General features: G+C 43.7%; 1 pseudogene; it reads right to left on the bottom strand.

Moving 5' to 3' along the window:
• Positions 1-9552: 9552 nt before the first annotated feature.
• On the bottom strand, positions 9553-10253 carry LOC121488969 (annotated as a pseudogene).
• Between the last annotated feature and the right edge of the window lie 5639 nt (positions 10254-15892).

The following is a 15892-nucleotide window of genomic DNA, read 5'->3' as shown; positions in this document are numbered from 1 at the left end:
AGACACCTCTGAAATTATATCTGAGCAGGGATCATAGGGCTTAAAAGCACTGAGAGCTATCCCTTTATATAACTGAGATGTGGCTTGCTTTTGTTCATTTCCCCACTCAGACATAGCCTTCTCTCAGGAAGTCTTCAGGAACTAGCAATATTTCTAGGTGAGGAATATGTGTTCTCCAAAATTCAGATAAACCAAAGAAATGTGGACTCCTTGTTTGGTCTTAGGGGTGGGTAATAAATAGCAGCAGTTTTTTTTCAGTCACTTGTGAAATGTCCTGGGTGGCTCCTGACCAGATTAAGAATGTTGCTTGGTTGGGTGGGTCCTTTGATCTTTGTTGGGTTTATTAACCTCCCTTCGTTGTTCACATGAGTCACGATAACATTCAAGTCAGTCCTAGCTTGTTCTTAGGTTTTCAATATTATCATAAGATCATCAATATTGTATATTATCACCTTGGGACCTCCATCAAATCCAAACTCCTCTGACCAAATTCTGACAGTAAACTGGTAGATCCAGATTGCCTTGTGGCAGTAAATAGAGGTAAATTTGGATCCTTTCCACATGAAGGTGGACTTCCGTTGGTTTTCTTTTTGAGACTAAAACAGAAAAAAAAAAGAGTTTGGAAGATCAATCACGGAGTATTCTATGATCTATTTTTATTCATAACACTTCTGACACCAAATGTGGTTTTTCTCCCTTCCACATCAACCAATTCTACTCTCTGGACATCAACTAGCTGTCTTACAGTTCAGTTCTGATGCTAACTACTTGGAGTTAGTCTCAGACCACAGCTTTAAGAGCTCAGCCCCACAAGATTGCCCTCAGTTCAGATGCTGGTTGAAAGCGTCAGGTCCCTAGGCCACCCACATTGTGTCCAACTTGGCTACAAGGTAGGGGTTCTCACAAACCCCTACTTCAGAAGTATTTGTTAGAATGATTCACAGAAATCAGAAAAATGCAATGCTTACTAATGGAGTTTGTTATGAAGGATATGGTGGGGTTCAGAACACACTGGTCCAAAATATTGGACCTTGGTATTCTGAATATCTTAGACTGGAGGAATTTGAGAAAACAGTGGAAGCAGGAAGGTACTGTGCCCCACCACACCATGTTTCTCTTCCTCCTTGCAAGGAGGAGAGAAATCTCCCATGTGAAAGGAATCCTTTCTTTACCAGGAGGAAAGGACATATTCTTATCATCAGTGACAGGGAATTTAGGTCTGAATAGGCTGGATAAACAAACTTTGTTAATTCATGGTATTTAATATCTTTGGTTCAAACTCCTTTGCTTTGCCAATTCTTCACAACTCTATTGTTTCTTTACCTAAAAGATATAGAAGCTTTCTGCTTGGGTCACTTCTTTGGGTCTTCATTTTCTTGTGAAGGCTCCCATGTACACGTAAAAGTTCAACATAACTTGCATCCTTGTCTCCCATTAATCGGTCTTTGTCAGTTTTATTTTCAGAAACAACCAGGGATGCTAGGGAGGTAGGGAAACTTTTTTCTCTTCTACAGATACAATGAACAGCTAGGTGAAGAGGTATATGGGGTGAGGTCTGAAAGTGTTTCCAGCTCAGGAGTCATTGGGGTGTGCCACCTCCTGGCACATGGACGTGTTTGCAGACTTGAAGGCTCCCCAAATCTCATTGTTTAGGGGTTTTATAGAGATTCATCATGTAGACATGATTGACTAAACCATTGCCATTAGTGATTAAGCTCAGTATCCACTCCTTCTCTCTTCCTCAGGGTTGTGGGGGTGGGGTTCCTCTGGCAACCAGCCCCCCTCCTGAAACTCCCCAAGGATCCTCTAAGAGTCACCTCATTTGCATTAACAGGTATGATGGAAAATGGCTTGTTATGAATAACAAAATACATGTCTATCCCCTCTATCATTCAGGAAATCCCAGGACTTCAGGAGCTCTGTGTTAGCCAAGGACAAAACCCAAATATATTATTATTATTATTATTATTATTATTATTATTATTATAATAATAATATTCTATTACAGCCTCTTTTCTACCATCTCCCACTCTAGCCACATTGTTGCTTGTTGAATACACCAAGAATATTTGCTACCAGGGACTCAGCTCATGCTCCTTCTTTTTTTTTCCCAGAGGGTCATATGGTAGGTTTCCTCATTTCCCTCTGGTCTTTGCTCAAAGCTCAACTTCTCAGGAGGCCATTCCAGCCATCCAGACCCCCTATCCACCTCACTCTGCTGTGTTTGTCTTTGTCACACTTAGCACTGCCTGACATTGTTAATTTACTTTTTACTTTTTTATTTTATTTTATTTTTTGTCATTCTCACTCTTTAAAAGAGTATAAACTTCATAAGGGGAGGGGCTTTATTTTCTCCACTGTGAATCCATAGCATCTTGATTAACTCCTGCTACATGGTAGGATTCAAGAAACCTTAGTTGAATGGAACAACAAAAGATTTTACCTAGCTCTGATGGATGGTCATTGGTTCAAGTGCCCTTACTAGTGAGTACTGCGATTGAGGCAAAGCACAACTTCCAAACTTGAACTTCACAGTTTTAGGGATGCCAGGTGAGGAGGTCTTTCCCATTCTTTTCCTTTCTCTTTTGTCAGGGGAGGCAGAGCTGAAATGGGTCTGTCTCATTCCAGGTTAGCCAACTGCCCAGAGCTCAGTAGGAAATCTCAACCTGAGCATTGCCTTTCCCTGGGAAGAGTTCTGTCCTTGTGATCTCTGTAAATTAGAGCCTAGAAAGAGGAGACATTTAATGCATGCCTGATAAGTATATAAATAGAAGAATGAATGAATGAATGGATGAGTACATGGCTGGAAGACACTGCAAAACCCAACAATCCACCTGTAGTATTTGCCAGAACAGGTGATTCAGGATCTATTCCTCTATCTTCAAATTTGCCACAAGCTCAGGTTTCTCCATACCTCAAGTTTTATTATAAGCATTTTCAAATATAAGAGTAATTAAAAATATATACAATGAACTCATTGTATACAGAAACTCTTACCCCAGATTGAACAGAAGTTAATATTTCATCATATTTATATTCTTTCTTTCTCTTTCCTTACTCTATTTTTCTCTTTCCCTTCCTTCCTTCTACTTTTTTTTTAAATTAAGCTGTAGATATTATGATACTTTGCCACCTAAATATTCCAGCGAGTATTTCCTGGGAATAATAACATTTTCCTACTAACAAGAATTCCATTGTCATACCTAAGAATATTAACAATAATTCTATTATCTCATCTAAAATATGGGTTATCTTAAAAACTTCTCCATTTGTCTTGAGGATATCTTTGATAGTTTTCTTCCTTTCCTTTTTTGATGCAAGTATCAAGAAGCATACATTACCTTTAGATTTTGTCTCTTTTGTCTATTTAAATCCAAAGCACTCTCTCCAGAGTTCTTATCCTTACCATTGTTTTTTGATAATTAGGCCAGTTTTCTTAAAGAACATGCTATATTCTTGGTTTGTCTGATGTCATTTAAATCTTTCCTTTAGTCTTTGTATTTTCTACAGTCCTGTTGAAGTGGACATTTGATTAGATTAACATTAAATACTTTTGCCCAGAATACTTATGTTTCCTATAGCTATTGTAACAAATTGTTATAAATTTAGTGGCTTAAAACAATACAAATTCATTATCTTATAGTTTTGGAGGTTAGAAGTCCTATATAGGTCTCACTAGCTAAAATTAAGGTGATGGAAGGGTAGTGTTCCTTTCCAGAAGCTCTAGGATAGAATCCCTTTCTTGGCCTTTTGGATAGCATCCTCTCCTAGATGCTGCCCACATTCCTTGGCTGGGACTCCCTTCCCCACCTTCAAAGCCAGCAACACCATATCTCTCTGGCCATTCTTCTGTAGTCACATCTCCCTCTGAAAGTGCTCCTTTTTTAAGGGGTCATGTGATTAGATTAGGCTTACCTGCATATTCAGGGTGATAATTTAATCTGCAAAACTCCTTTTGCCATGTAAAATAACACATGCACAGATTACAGGCATTAGAATATGGACACCTTTTGTGTGAAGCAGTATCACGTCTACTACAACTTCATAGGTGATATTTTGTGTGTCATCGTGTCAAGAATCCCATTAAGAAACTGTCATTCTACTAGTGAAACTAAGTTTCAGGGGGTTCATAAGTGAATTAGAGAGGGGAGAAGTTAGCAAAGCTGTGGGCCTTAGAACTACCTCAGTGTGCAGGGGAGGGGATAAAAAAACATAGCTGCCAGAACCTTACCCCAAAGATTCTAATTCATTAAATCAGGGATAGTGGCTGCCATGTTAAGTCCTCTTTCCTCCTGCATAAGTGGGTAGATCACAATTGCCCAAGTCTGGGGCCCATCTTTGGAGGAAACAGGTGAGAGATAACAGGTGGAAGCTTGTTTTCTTGATCTCCTTCTGAGGTCTGGCCTCTCAAGGACACCTAGTTATGGAGTCATTTCCCAATTTATCAATAGTCACCAGCAAGAATGAACATGAAACTGACAGTCAAAATCAGTGAGCTTTCTCAGGGAAATGGTTACTAACAGATTTCCTTCCTTGGGAAACAGCATACTTATTCATCCAGGTCATCTGCAAAAAAAAAAAGGGGGGGGGGTAGGGGGAGGGCAAGGCCTCCTTGCAAAATTTTTTTGCAATATTTAGCATTTAAATGATATGAATGTACTTTAACTAATTTTATTAATTCACAGAAAAAGTTATAGAAAAGTTGAAAAAAATCAAATGTATATAAAGATAAGCCTCCTTCTCTAGGCTTATCTGAAACAGTTGCTGTTATCAACTTGTGTATCCATCCAGAAATACATTATTTTTACACAGCATATTTATACAGATATGCCAATATCTTTCTTATACAAATGAGACCATCTTGTACACACACTGTTTCATATTTTGCCTGGATTCTACTTCATTTTCTTTTTTAAGATTTTATTTATTTATTCATGAGAGACAGAGAGGGAGAGGTGGAGACACAGGCAGAGGGAGAAGCAGGCTCCATGCAGGGAGCCTGACATGGTCCTCGATCCCGGGTCTCCAGGATCACGCCCTGGGCTGAAGGCGGCGCTAAACCACTGAGCCACCCAGGCTGTCCCACTTAGACCCTACTACATACCAGTACATAGAATCTATTACATTCCTATTTATTTATTTTTAAGTAATTTTTTTAAAGGACCCCATTTCAGGGCCTGAACCCATGACCTTGAGATTAAGACCAAAGCTGAGATCAAGAGTCACACATGCTCAACCGACTGAGCCACCCACAAGTTCCTGCTGAATTCCTTTTTAAATTACATACCTTGCGATTTAGTGAGTAGGATTTATCATTTCACCTCTGTATTAATGTTCTTTTAGGTCCTTTCCAGACTTTGCTACTACAACCTTGATGTAATGACTAATCTTGCATAAATGGCAATTCCCATGCATATGAGTCTGTTTTAGGACAAATATCTAGAAAGTGATTTCCTGGGATAAAGGGTTTGTTCATTTATAAAATTGGTTATTTATTGCCAATGAGGTTGTGGCAATTATATTACCACAGAGTTTGGGAATGTCTATTTCAAAACACCCTCTTTTGTACCCACTCTTAGGCCATGGCAGTCTCAAACTGGAGTCTATTTTAGGAGATGCCAGTTGCCCAAGGACCAGGTTTGAATGTGGGGGAAGGAGCCCCAGTCTAAAAAGCAAAGCAAATAAAGGATCTTAGACCAGTTATTTACCCTTTCTGGGACCTAGGTTTCTCATTTAATGACAAGATGAACTAGAGAATGTTGACTCCATGATCCCAAATCTGGGACTCCCATCTGACAGCAATGGTCATTCACCACAATGCATGTATAAAGGGGCTCAATCAATACCCTCTGATCAAGTCCCATCAAGTCCTGTGTGAGATATAAAAGATAAAGTGTGAGCCTTGACCTTTTAAGATCCATATCTAGTGAACCTCAAGGAAGTAGTGAACTATAAATGACAGCATATAATACAGTGTCATATTGGGCAGCATGAACTATAGGACTGAGATTGTTGAGAGGAGGGAAGACTCATACCAGGCACTTGGTATCAGTGCAGGATTCATAGAAAGGTGCCATTTCCCTAAGATAAGTAGAAATTTACCAGGCAAGGATGGTAGAAAGGAACCTGGAGGCATATGGTGTTATGAAAGCCCAATTCACATAATGAAATAGCACACTGGAGCATGGGGAAAGCCTCCCACATGTGGTTGTGTCTTATCACTTGTTTGCACAATCACTGAGAAATGAAAGTGAACTCCTAATCTCCACTACCAACATTCCTTCCATAGCATTTCCTGTCTCAGGTGACAGTAGCTCTATTCTTTCAGTTTGGTCAAACCTTCGAATCACCTTTGACTCCTCTTGTTCCCACGTCCAGCCGATCACCAAATCTCATTCAACCACTCTTCCTTCAAAAGAGATCCAAAACCCAAGTCCTCCTCTTTATCTTCAGTGCTCCCACCTTTGGTCTGGGGTCCCCAATGTTTTTCAACTGGATTGCTGGGAATGCCTCTTACCTGATTTTCTGCTTCCACCCATGACTTCCTGTGCACTATTCTCAGCATAGGGCAGAGTGATCTTGTTAAAATGAAAGTTGAATCATGTCACTCTGATGGTCTCCAATTGCACCCAGAGTGAAAGTCAGTGTTTATAATGACCTACAAGGTCCTATAGGGCAGGAGATGCCCCTCCTGTCTCTCCCAAGACTTCATATCTATCATTCTCTCCTTTTTATTCATCCTTTCCCTTCAATCCAGCTCTACTAGCTTCCTAGTTGCTCTGGGCACATTCTAGCTTCAGAGCTATGGCCCTGGCCACTCCTTTGCTTAGAAAATTCTTCCCTAAGATAACATCAAGCTCATACCCTTGCTGCCTCCTCAGTAAGTCCTACCCTGCATTCCCAACCTTCCTTATCATGTTCTCTATTTCTCATAATACTTACTGTGCTACATAATAAAATTACTATTTTCTTACATTTATTGCTTATTGCCTGGCTCCCCCTAACTCCTGCTCTACCGGAATGTAAGCTCCACGAGGGCAGGGTTAAATGTCTGATTGCTGCACTGCCTTAATATGGTGCCTGGCTCATGAAAGGATTCGACCTATATTTGTTGAAGGAATGAATAAATAAATCATGGGATTTTCTGATGAGCTACCATGAAGACAGAATGGGCCAGAAAGTTGCCATCAAAATGAATATTTTTCTCTTGGTCTGTTTTTGTTCTCTGATAAGAAAAGTAGTACAACTTATTTTGATTCTCAAATGGATACCAACCTATCCGTTATGGAGTAAGAGAGCTTCCAAGAGCTTCGCTTCCTGGCGCTGTCATTTACTACTTGTGTAAATCACTCTTCCCAGACCTCATTTTCCTGTGCGCAAACTGGGGGCAAGGACGCAAGCCTCCGAAGGAGAGATTAAATAAGATCATGGAAAAAGCATTTTAGGAGGATGCCTACCATCTTGTAAGTACTCAAGAGATCTGAATCAATTAGTGGTATTACAGAGACATCGTGTCTCCCCCTAGGATCATCTTCAAGAAAGGCCTCAAAGGGGATACCTGAGTGGCTCAGCGGTTAAGCGTCTGCCTTCAGCTCAGGTCGTGATCCTGGGGTCCTGGTATCGAGTCCCACATCGGGCTCCCTGCATGGAGCCTGCTTCTCTCTCTGCCTGTGTCTCTGCCTCTCTCTGTGTCTCTATGAATAAATAAATAAAATCTTAAAAAAAAAAAAAAAAAAAAGGAAAGAAAGGCCTCAAAGTTCAATAAAGCTCGTGGCTCTAAGGATATTCAGGGTAGAAGTGGGTGGGGGTGGCCTGGCAGTCACGCCTGGGGGGCCCTGGCCCGTGGCACCCTCTTCCCACTGTCCTCTCATTGAACCAGCTGATTTCCTCTCCTGTGAAGTCGCCTCCCGGTGAAAATATATGCCAGGGAAGAGAAAAAAGCCAGTTTGGATTTTAGGGGAAAAAAGAAAAGGAAAAAATAAATAAATAAAAGCTAGCGCAAAGCCAACGTCGCAAGGAAAGCCCTACCTGTGGCTGGCTCGCTGCCTCTCCCCTCCCGTCCCCTGCCCCGCCCGCAGGAATTGAGGAACCCGCCTTTTAAGGAAAAGAGGCGGTGGACAGGCTGGGACCAGGGGACGCGAGGGGCGGGCGGGCGCAGGTTCACCTGGCGCAGGAAGAGCGCGAGGCCCCGCCCGCCCCGCCCAGGCCCGCAGGTGCAGGTGCGAGCCAGGTGGCAGGTGAGGCCGGCGCGCGCGCTGATTGGCCGGCGTGGGTGGGGCGACATGGGGCGGTGGGGCGGGCGGATCTGGGGCGGGCTCCGCGGGAGCGCGGCCCCTGCCTCCCGCCTTGTTGCCCTTCTTCCCCAGGTGCGCGGCGGCTGGCGTGGGAGCCAGCAAGCCCCGCCGTTGCCAAGTGGGTGACTACGTCGGCTTGGTGGGGAAGGAACGTGAATTTAGAGAGAATGACAAGGGTTTCCTGACCGACCGTTGGGCGCCTCCAGGAGGAACCCACCCCCGCCCCATAAAAAAGGCATTTTATTGGCCACTGTGTTGCGTATTTTACATGCTCGCCAATTGGATTCCCACAAGGACCCTAAAAAGTAGGGACTGTTTTAAGTTCCCACTCAACAGATGGGGAAACTGAGGACCAGAGACGCTAAGAATTGCCCACCCACTGGAGTCAGCAAATGGTGGAGTGAGGCTTCCAACCCTACCCTCGGATCTTTTGCCTCCAAAGGGACTGAATCGCTATCCTGTTTGTTTGTTTTTAAGATTTTATATATTTATTCATGAGAGCCACAGAAAGAGTCAGAGACCCAGGCAGAGGAAGAAGCAGGCTCCCTTTGGGGAGCCTGATGCTGGGACTCTATCCCAGGACCCGGGATGAGGACCTGAGCCAAAGGCAGGCAGACGCTCAACCATTGAGCCACCCAGGTGTACCCCTCCCTTTTTTTAAGGACTATAAGTTGCCATTAATAAAGCATTTTCTTGTTAAAATAGAAATATAACTGACATGTAATACTGTATTAGTTTCAGATGAACGAAAAGTGATTTCATATATGTATATAGTACCATGATATACTACAAATAATGATCACAAGTCTAGTTAACATCTATCATCATATATAGCTATTTTTTTTTTCTTGTGATGAGAACTTTTAAGATCTATTCTGTTAAGCATCTTCTTATTTATCCTAGATTTGCTTAGGGACTTGAAACCGATTTCCCATATTGTGGCTGGTAACGAGAAGCCCACCACGCCTCAAACACCACCTGCAGAAAAACACTCTGCATCTTTCTATCCAGATTCCCTTCTCTAGAATTCCTTATGTCACTGAATCTGCAAGTCAAGAATTTAGGAGGGGTCCTCATTGCTCACACCCTCCAGACTCTTTTTTTTTTTTTTTTTTTTTTAAGGAAAAGTCCTCTTTGCTGTCCACAGGAACCACCCTGCAGACAGCTTGATTCCTTACAGAAAAGCAGTCCGTCCCTCGCCCTCCCTGCTGTTTGCCTGGGGCAGTGGCGGCCCCTCAGTCCTGGCCCCAGGTGCCAGTCAGCTGTCATCCTCCCCTTCTGATTCTCCGGCTGACTCCGAGGCACTCTCGGACAAGTCACCTCCCATCTCCTGGAACCTTCCAGACTGTGCATCCCACATGTATTTGATGGTGACTTTGAATTCAGCCATCTCCTACCCGAAAAGCTTCAGCACGTGGGCCTGCTTTGGGGTCAGCATATCACCCTCCTTGCACACCTCAGGGTCGGACAGCAGAGTCACCACACCTCTCTTGAGCTGCCTCAGCTGTGGCTCCATGGAGTGGGCAACTGCTCCAGGGGCCCGGGGTCCAGGGTCACGGTGAAAGTTGCTTTGTTTCGGGCTCGAGCGAAGTCCATCTCCGTGTATTTTGTAGACCACTCATTCACTTCCTCCTTGGTGCGGTTGGTGAAAAGCAGACCGACCTCACCCCTCACCTTCTTGCTGACCTGATGCAGGTTGTCTTTGTGCCCATCAGCCGGGCTTCAACCCAAGGCCACCATCATCACCTTGTTTTTGCCAAAGAACATCTGGCTGTGCTTCCAGGCATCCCGCATGTCCTTCAGCTTTCTGCTCCTCATGTTGGCCACGGAGAAGATGCAAAGGTACCTGTACGTGTCCACACATTTCCGAAGCTCTTCTATCAGGCTCTGTTTCAGTTCTAAGCCTTTCTTGGCAGTTTTGCTTAAGGAAACATTCTTGTCGCGCCTGGATTTGGGCATCGCGCTGCAGGCACACACACCCTCCAGTCTCTTCTGGGGGCTGAGAATGTGCTCCCTAAAACTACCATGTCAGCCAGCTCACTCTTCTTTATGCGTCGAGGGCTTTCTTTGGCTGGAAAGATGCTCCTGCCTTCCCTCCCCACTTGTCACCCACTCCCCTGAGCCTGGACTCCAACCCTGCTGATCAAATCAGGTCCATCCAGTCTTTACTAGGTCTTTCTGGGAGGAATGTGACCATGCCCTCTTGACTACAAGGCATAGTAGTCTCAAATATTCTGTCCTCCAGACCTCTTAGTACTCTTAAAAAAAAAAAAAGATTTTATTTATTTATTCATGAGAGACACACAGAGAGAGAGGCAGAGACACAGGCAGAGGGAGAAGCAGGCTCCATTCAGGGAGCCCGACATGGGACTCGATTCTGGGTCTCCAGATTATACCCCATGCTGAAGGTGGCGCTAAACTGCTGAGCCACCTGGGCTGCCCTTTTTTTTTTTTTTTTAAAGATTTAATTTATTTATTTATGAGAAACACAAAGAGAGAGGCAGAGACACAGGCAGAGGGAGAAGCAGGATCCACGCAGGGAGCCTGATGTGGGACTCAATCCTGGGACCCCAGGATCACGCCCTGGGCTGAAGGCAGATGTTCAACCGCTGAACCACCCAGGTGTCCCTCCCCTTAGCACCCTTGAAAATTATTGAGAACCCCCAAAACTTTTATTTCTGTAGTAATAGCTATTAATATTTACTATATTAGAAATTAAAACCAAGAAAATTTAAAACCATTATTTAAAGACAGTAATAACCCATGATATAACAGAAACATATTTATGAAAAATAACTATAGTTTCCAAAAAAAAAAATAACTAGAAGGGTGGCATTGTTTTATATTTTTGCAGATCTTAATGGAAGCCAGCTGGTTTCTCCTATTTGCTGCTGCATTCCATATGTCCTGATATTATTATAAGCTCTGGAAACTTCCACAGTCCCTTCCTCAGGAAGTGAATGAAAAAGGCAAATAATATCTTAATATATTGGGACAATAGTTCTGACTTTGTGAACTCCTGGAAGGGTCTCAGGGATTCCCTAGAGTCTCCAGGCTATAGTGAAAGAGCCTGGGTCAATCCTGATGAGCTAACTCATCAGGCTATAGTGAAAGAGATCGTTATTTTTAGAATGTTTGGCCTCATGTTGGCTTTGGTTTTTGTTCAAGTTTTTATTTTAATTCCAGTTAGTTAACATACAGTGTTATATTAGTTTCAGGTATACCATATAGTGATTCAACACTTCCATACATCACGCGGTGCTAACCTTATCTCCATCACTTGTTTCACCCATCTCTGCACCTATCTCCCTTCTGGTAACCAAGAATCTGCTCTCTATAGTTAAAAGTCTCTTTCTTGGTTTCTCTCTCTCTCTCTCTCTCCCCCTTTGTTCATTTGTTTTCTTTCTTAAATTCCACATAGGGGTGAAATGGTATGGTATTTATTTTTCTCTGACTGACTTATTTCGCTTAGCATAATACTCTCTAGCTCCATCCATGTCATATTGCAAATGGCAAGATTTCATTCCTTTTTATGGCTGAATAATATGCCATCACACACATACACCACTTCTTTATCCATTCATCAGTTGATAGGCACTTGGGCTGCTTCCACATCTTGGCTATCGTAGGCAATGCTGCTATAAGCATTGGGGTGCATGTATCCCTTTGAACTACTATTTTTGTATTCTTTGGGTAAATACCAGTAGCGTGATTGCTGAATCATAGGGCAGGTACAAGTGCCTCTGTCATCTGCCATCGGGCCACCTGTTACCCCTCACCTGCCTTCTTTGCAACTTTAGCTCTCTCCCCTCCCTCACTCCCTTTCCCCCTTCTTCTCCCTCCCCTGTTTCTCTTTCTCCCTCTCTCCTCCAACTTCTCTCCTTATCTTCTCCAGTCTCTATTATCCCCTTTCTCACCTGTGTCTCTTTTCCCTGCCTACGCTCCTCCTTACCCCTTCCCTTCCCTTTCTCCCTCCCTCTTTTTCTCTGACTCTCACAAGCGGCAGAGGGGCCAGCTGTAGAAACAAGCAGAGTTAGCTCATCAGGATTGACCCAGGTTGCTGGCAACTTATTCTATTCCGTAATCCTTTTCTTGAATCCCTGACCCCTGTCAGGTGCTACATTCAGGCCCACAGAAACACAGGTAAAAAACCACTATCCCCAACTGAGACTCACAGGACTGTAAGGAGTCAGTCAGCTCTTCAAAAAACAAATGAGCACCTACTATGATCTAGGCATTAGGTGGCTACAGGGGTAAAACAGGCTTTTCTCTGCTCTTAGGGAACTGGGAGCCGGTAGGCAGCTGCCTTTGGTGGCAGCATAACGAAGATGGAGGGGCACTGAGGGGTGTGAGGGGACCACTGCTCAACTGATCTGGAGGGGGGTCAGGGTCAGCAGAAGAGTTGTAAAGAGCTTGGAACAATGTTTTCAAGATGAGTTCACACAGTTGAGTGGGAGAAACTGTTCAAAGTGGTTCCCTGATAAATAAATAAATTTTAAAAAAAATTTTTTAAAAGGGGATCCCTGGGTGGCGCAGTGGTTTAGCGCCTGCCTTTGGCCCAGGGTGCGATCCTGGAGACCCAGGATCGAATCCCACGTCGGGCTTCCGGTGCATGGAGCCTGCTTCTTGCTCTGCCTATGTCTCTGCCTCTCTCTCTCTCCCTCTCTGTGACTATCATAAATAAATAAATTTTTTAAAAAATTAAAAAAATAAAACAAAAAAACCCAAAGTGGTTCCCTGTGGGGAAGCCATAGGAAAGAGAAAAAAAAATTCTGTTTTTATTTTGCACCTTCTATTCTGCTGAGTCTGTGTGACCATGTGTGATGGGCTATATTGTGTCCTGCCCCCCCCCCCATTTTATATCTTGACACCTTAATCCCTCAGTATCTGAAAATGTGACTGTGTTTAGGTGGGATCTTGAAAATGGTGTTTTAATGAAAATGAGGTGATATGGGTGGGCCCTGATCCAATATGAGTGTCCTCTTTATAAGAAGAGGAGACTATGGGGTGCATGGTTGGCTCAGTCCATGGAGCTGTGACTCTTGATCTCAGGGTTGTAGGTTTGAGCCCTGTGTTGGGTGTAGAGATTACTTGAAAATAAAATTTATTTAAAAAGGGATCCTTGGGTGGCTCAGTGGTTTGGCGCCTGCCTTTGGCCCAGGGCATGATCCTGGAGACCCAGGATCGAGTCCTATGTCGGGCTCCCAATGCATGGAGCCTGCTTCTTCCTCTGCCTATGTCTCTGCCTCTCTCTCTCTCCCTCTCTGTGACTATCATAAATAAATAAATTTTAAAAAAAATTAAAAAAATAAAACAAAAAAACCCAAAGTGGTTCCCTGTGGGGAAGCCATAGGAAAGAGAAAAAAAAATTCTGTTTTTATTTTGCACCTTCTATTCTGCTGAGTCTGTGTGACCATGTGTGATGGGCTATATTGTGTCCTGCCCCCCCCCCCCCATTTTATATCTTGACACCTTAATCCCTCAGTACCTGAAAATGTGACTGTGTTTAGGTGGGATCTTGAAAATGGTGTTTTAATGAAAATGAGGTGATATGGGTGGGCCCTGATCCAATATGAGTGTCCTCTTTATAAGAAGAGGAGACTATGGGGTGCATGGTTGGCTCAGTCCATGGAGCTGTGACTCTTGATCTCAGGGTTGTAGGTTTGAGCCCTGTGTTGGGTGTAGAGATTACTTGAAAATAAAATTTATTTAAAAAGGGATCCTTGGGTGGCTCAGTGGTTTGGCGCCTGCCTTTGGCCCAGGGCGCGATCCTAGAGACCCAGGATCGAGTCCTACGTTGGGCTCGCAATGCATGGAGCCTGCTTCTCCCTCTGCCTATGTCTCTGCCTCTCTCTCTCTGTGTGTGACTATCATAAATAAATAAAAAAATTTAAAAAATTCATTAAAAAAAAGAAGAAGAAGAAGAGACTGGGACACAGGTATACATAGTAGACATAGGGAGTAGGTGACCACCAATAAGCCAAGGATAGGGGGCTCAGAAGAAACCAACCCTGCCAAGAGGGTGGTCGGGACTGCTGGAGGCGGCGCTAAACCACTCCTTCCTTCCCTCAATGCAGGGAACAGCATGTGGGCTTATTATCCCACGGAAAGACCATGGAAGGCAACAAGAGTGATGGCAAAAACCAGACAGGAATCTGTTGTGGAAGTTCCAAGAGGTCACAGTAAGCCAGAACTTGTGCAGCATGATGGGCAGTGACTCTGGACCCAGACTACTGGATTTGAATCCAGCTCTGCCACTTAGTAGCTATGTGACCTTAGGTCAGTTATTTAATCTGTCTACGCCCTAAAACCTAACTGCAGAATAGGGATAATGAGAGTGGTGGGCTCTTGTGAGGATTGACTGGGTTAATGTATGCCAATGGCTTGTAAGAGTGTCTGTGTGTGGTAAGAGTGTCTGTGTGTGGTAAGCACTCCTCTGTGTCTGGGTTTGCTATGTTGTTGATGCCTTACCCAAGGCTGAAGACGTGGTACATGATGTATGCATACTCCATTCTTGTGGGATGATGGAGAAAGCATGCAGTCCCAGGTTGCTGGCTCATATTGGATAAGTGAAGTGGCTGGCCCAAGACCACACAATTAGAAGGGTGATGGGCTGGAATGTGAATCCAGATCTGTCTCTAAAACCTTTACTTTTAACATGTACCCTATGTAACCTAGTCCAGGGCCTGGTACTTGGTAGGACCTCAACGAATTGTTTCTAGGTGAGTTGACTAAAATGAAGTGCGCAGAGGTTAAATAACTTTCCCAGGGTCACACAGCTCATCAGTAGCAGCTGGGAATAGAACCTGGCCTTCTAGTCCAACAACCAAATATCAGTACAACTAAAAAGTGAGAAGGTCATGGTGTGCCCGGGTGACTCAGTCAGTTAAGTATCTGACTCTTGATTTCAGCTCAGGTCATAATCTCAGGGTCCTGGGATTGAGCTCTGAGTAGGGCTCTGCATTCAGTGGGGAGTCTGCTTGAGATTCTTTCTCTCTCTCCCTCTCCCTCTGCCTGCCACTCCCTCTCAAATCAATCAAAAAATATATTTTTTTTAAAGTGGGGAGGTCTTACTAGTTATGTGGATACAGAACTGAGTCCAAGATCAATCATTCAGAAATACTTTGTTGAAGGTATAAGAGCTGAGGCAAAGACTCACACAGCTCCACATCAGACTTCAAAACTGCAACCAGGGCAGATCGTACACTGTTACTGAGACAAGCTCTTAGTTAGGAGGCACTGGTGAAAAAATGATATTCATGACATTTGGGAAAATAAAACAAAGCAACACAGAGCAGGATAAAGTAGTCTCAGAGTTGGGAACCTCTGAGACCCCTGAGATTCATGTTCTGAAATGTCTGTAAACACTCCCTAAATGCGCAATGGGTCGTGTTGTACTGCATCAGAAGTGTGTTGTAGGATCTGCCAGCTGGAGCTTGATTCTCTGCTACCCTGCAAACTTTGTGGCATTTCACATCATCCCAGCAGCATTACTGATGAGCCTTGCTCTAGATAAAATGTAGTAATATACTAGTCACCACAAGCCACTAACCTGACACTGTTAGCTGTCCAGTCCAGACATGAGTGAGGTTAAGAAA

The sequence above is a fragment of the Vulpes lagopus genome, chromosome 4, assembly GCF_018345385.1.
Source record: "Vulpes lagopus strain Blue_001 chromosome 4, ASM1834538v1, whole genome shotgun sequence".
Classification (NCBI taxonomy): domain Eukaryota; kingdom Metazoa; phylum Chordata; class Mammalia; order Carnivora; family Canidae; genus Vulpes; species Vulpes lagopus.
This window is presented reverse-complemented; position numbering and strand designations above follow the sequence as displayed.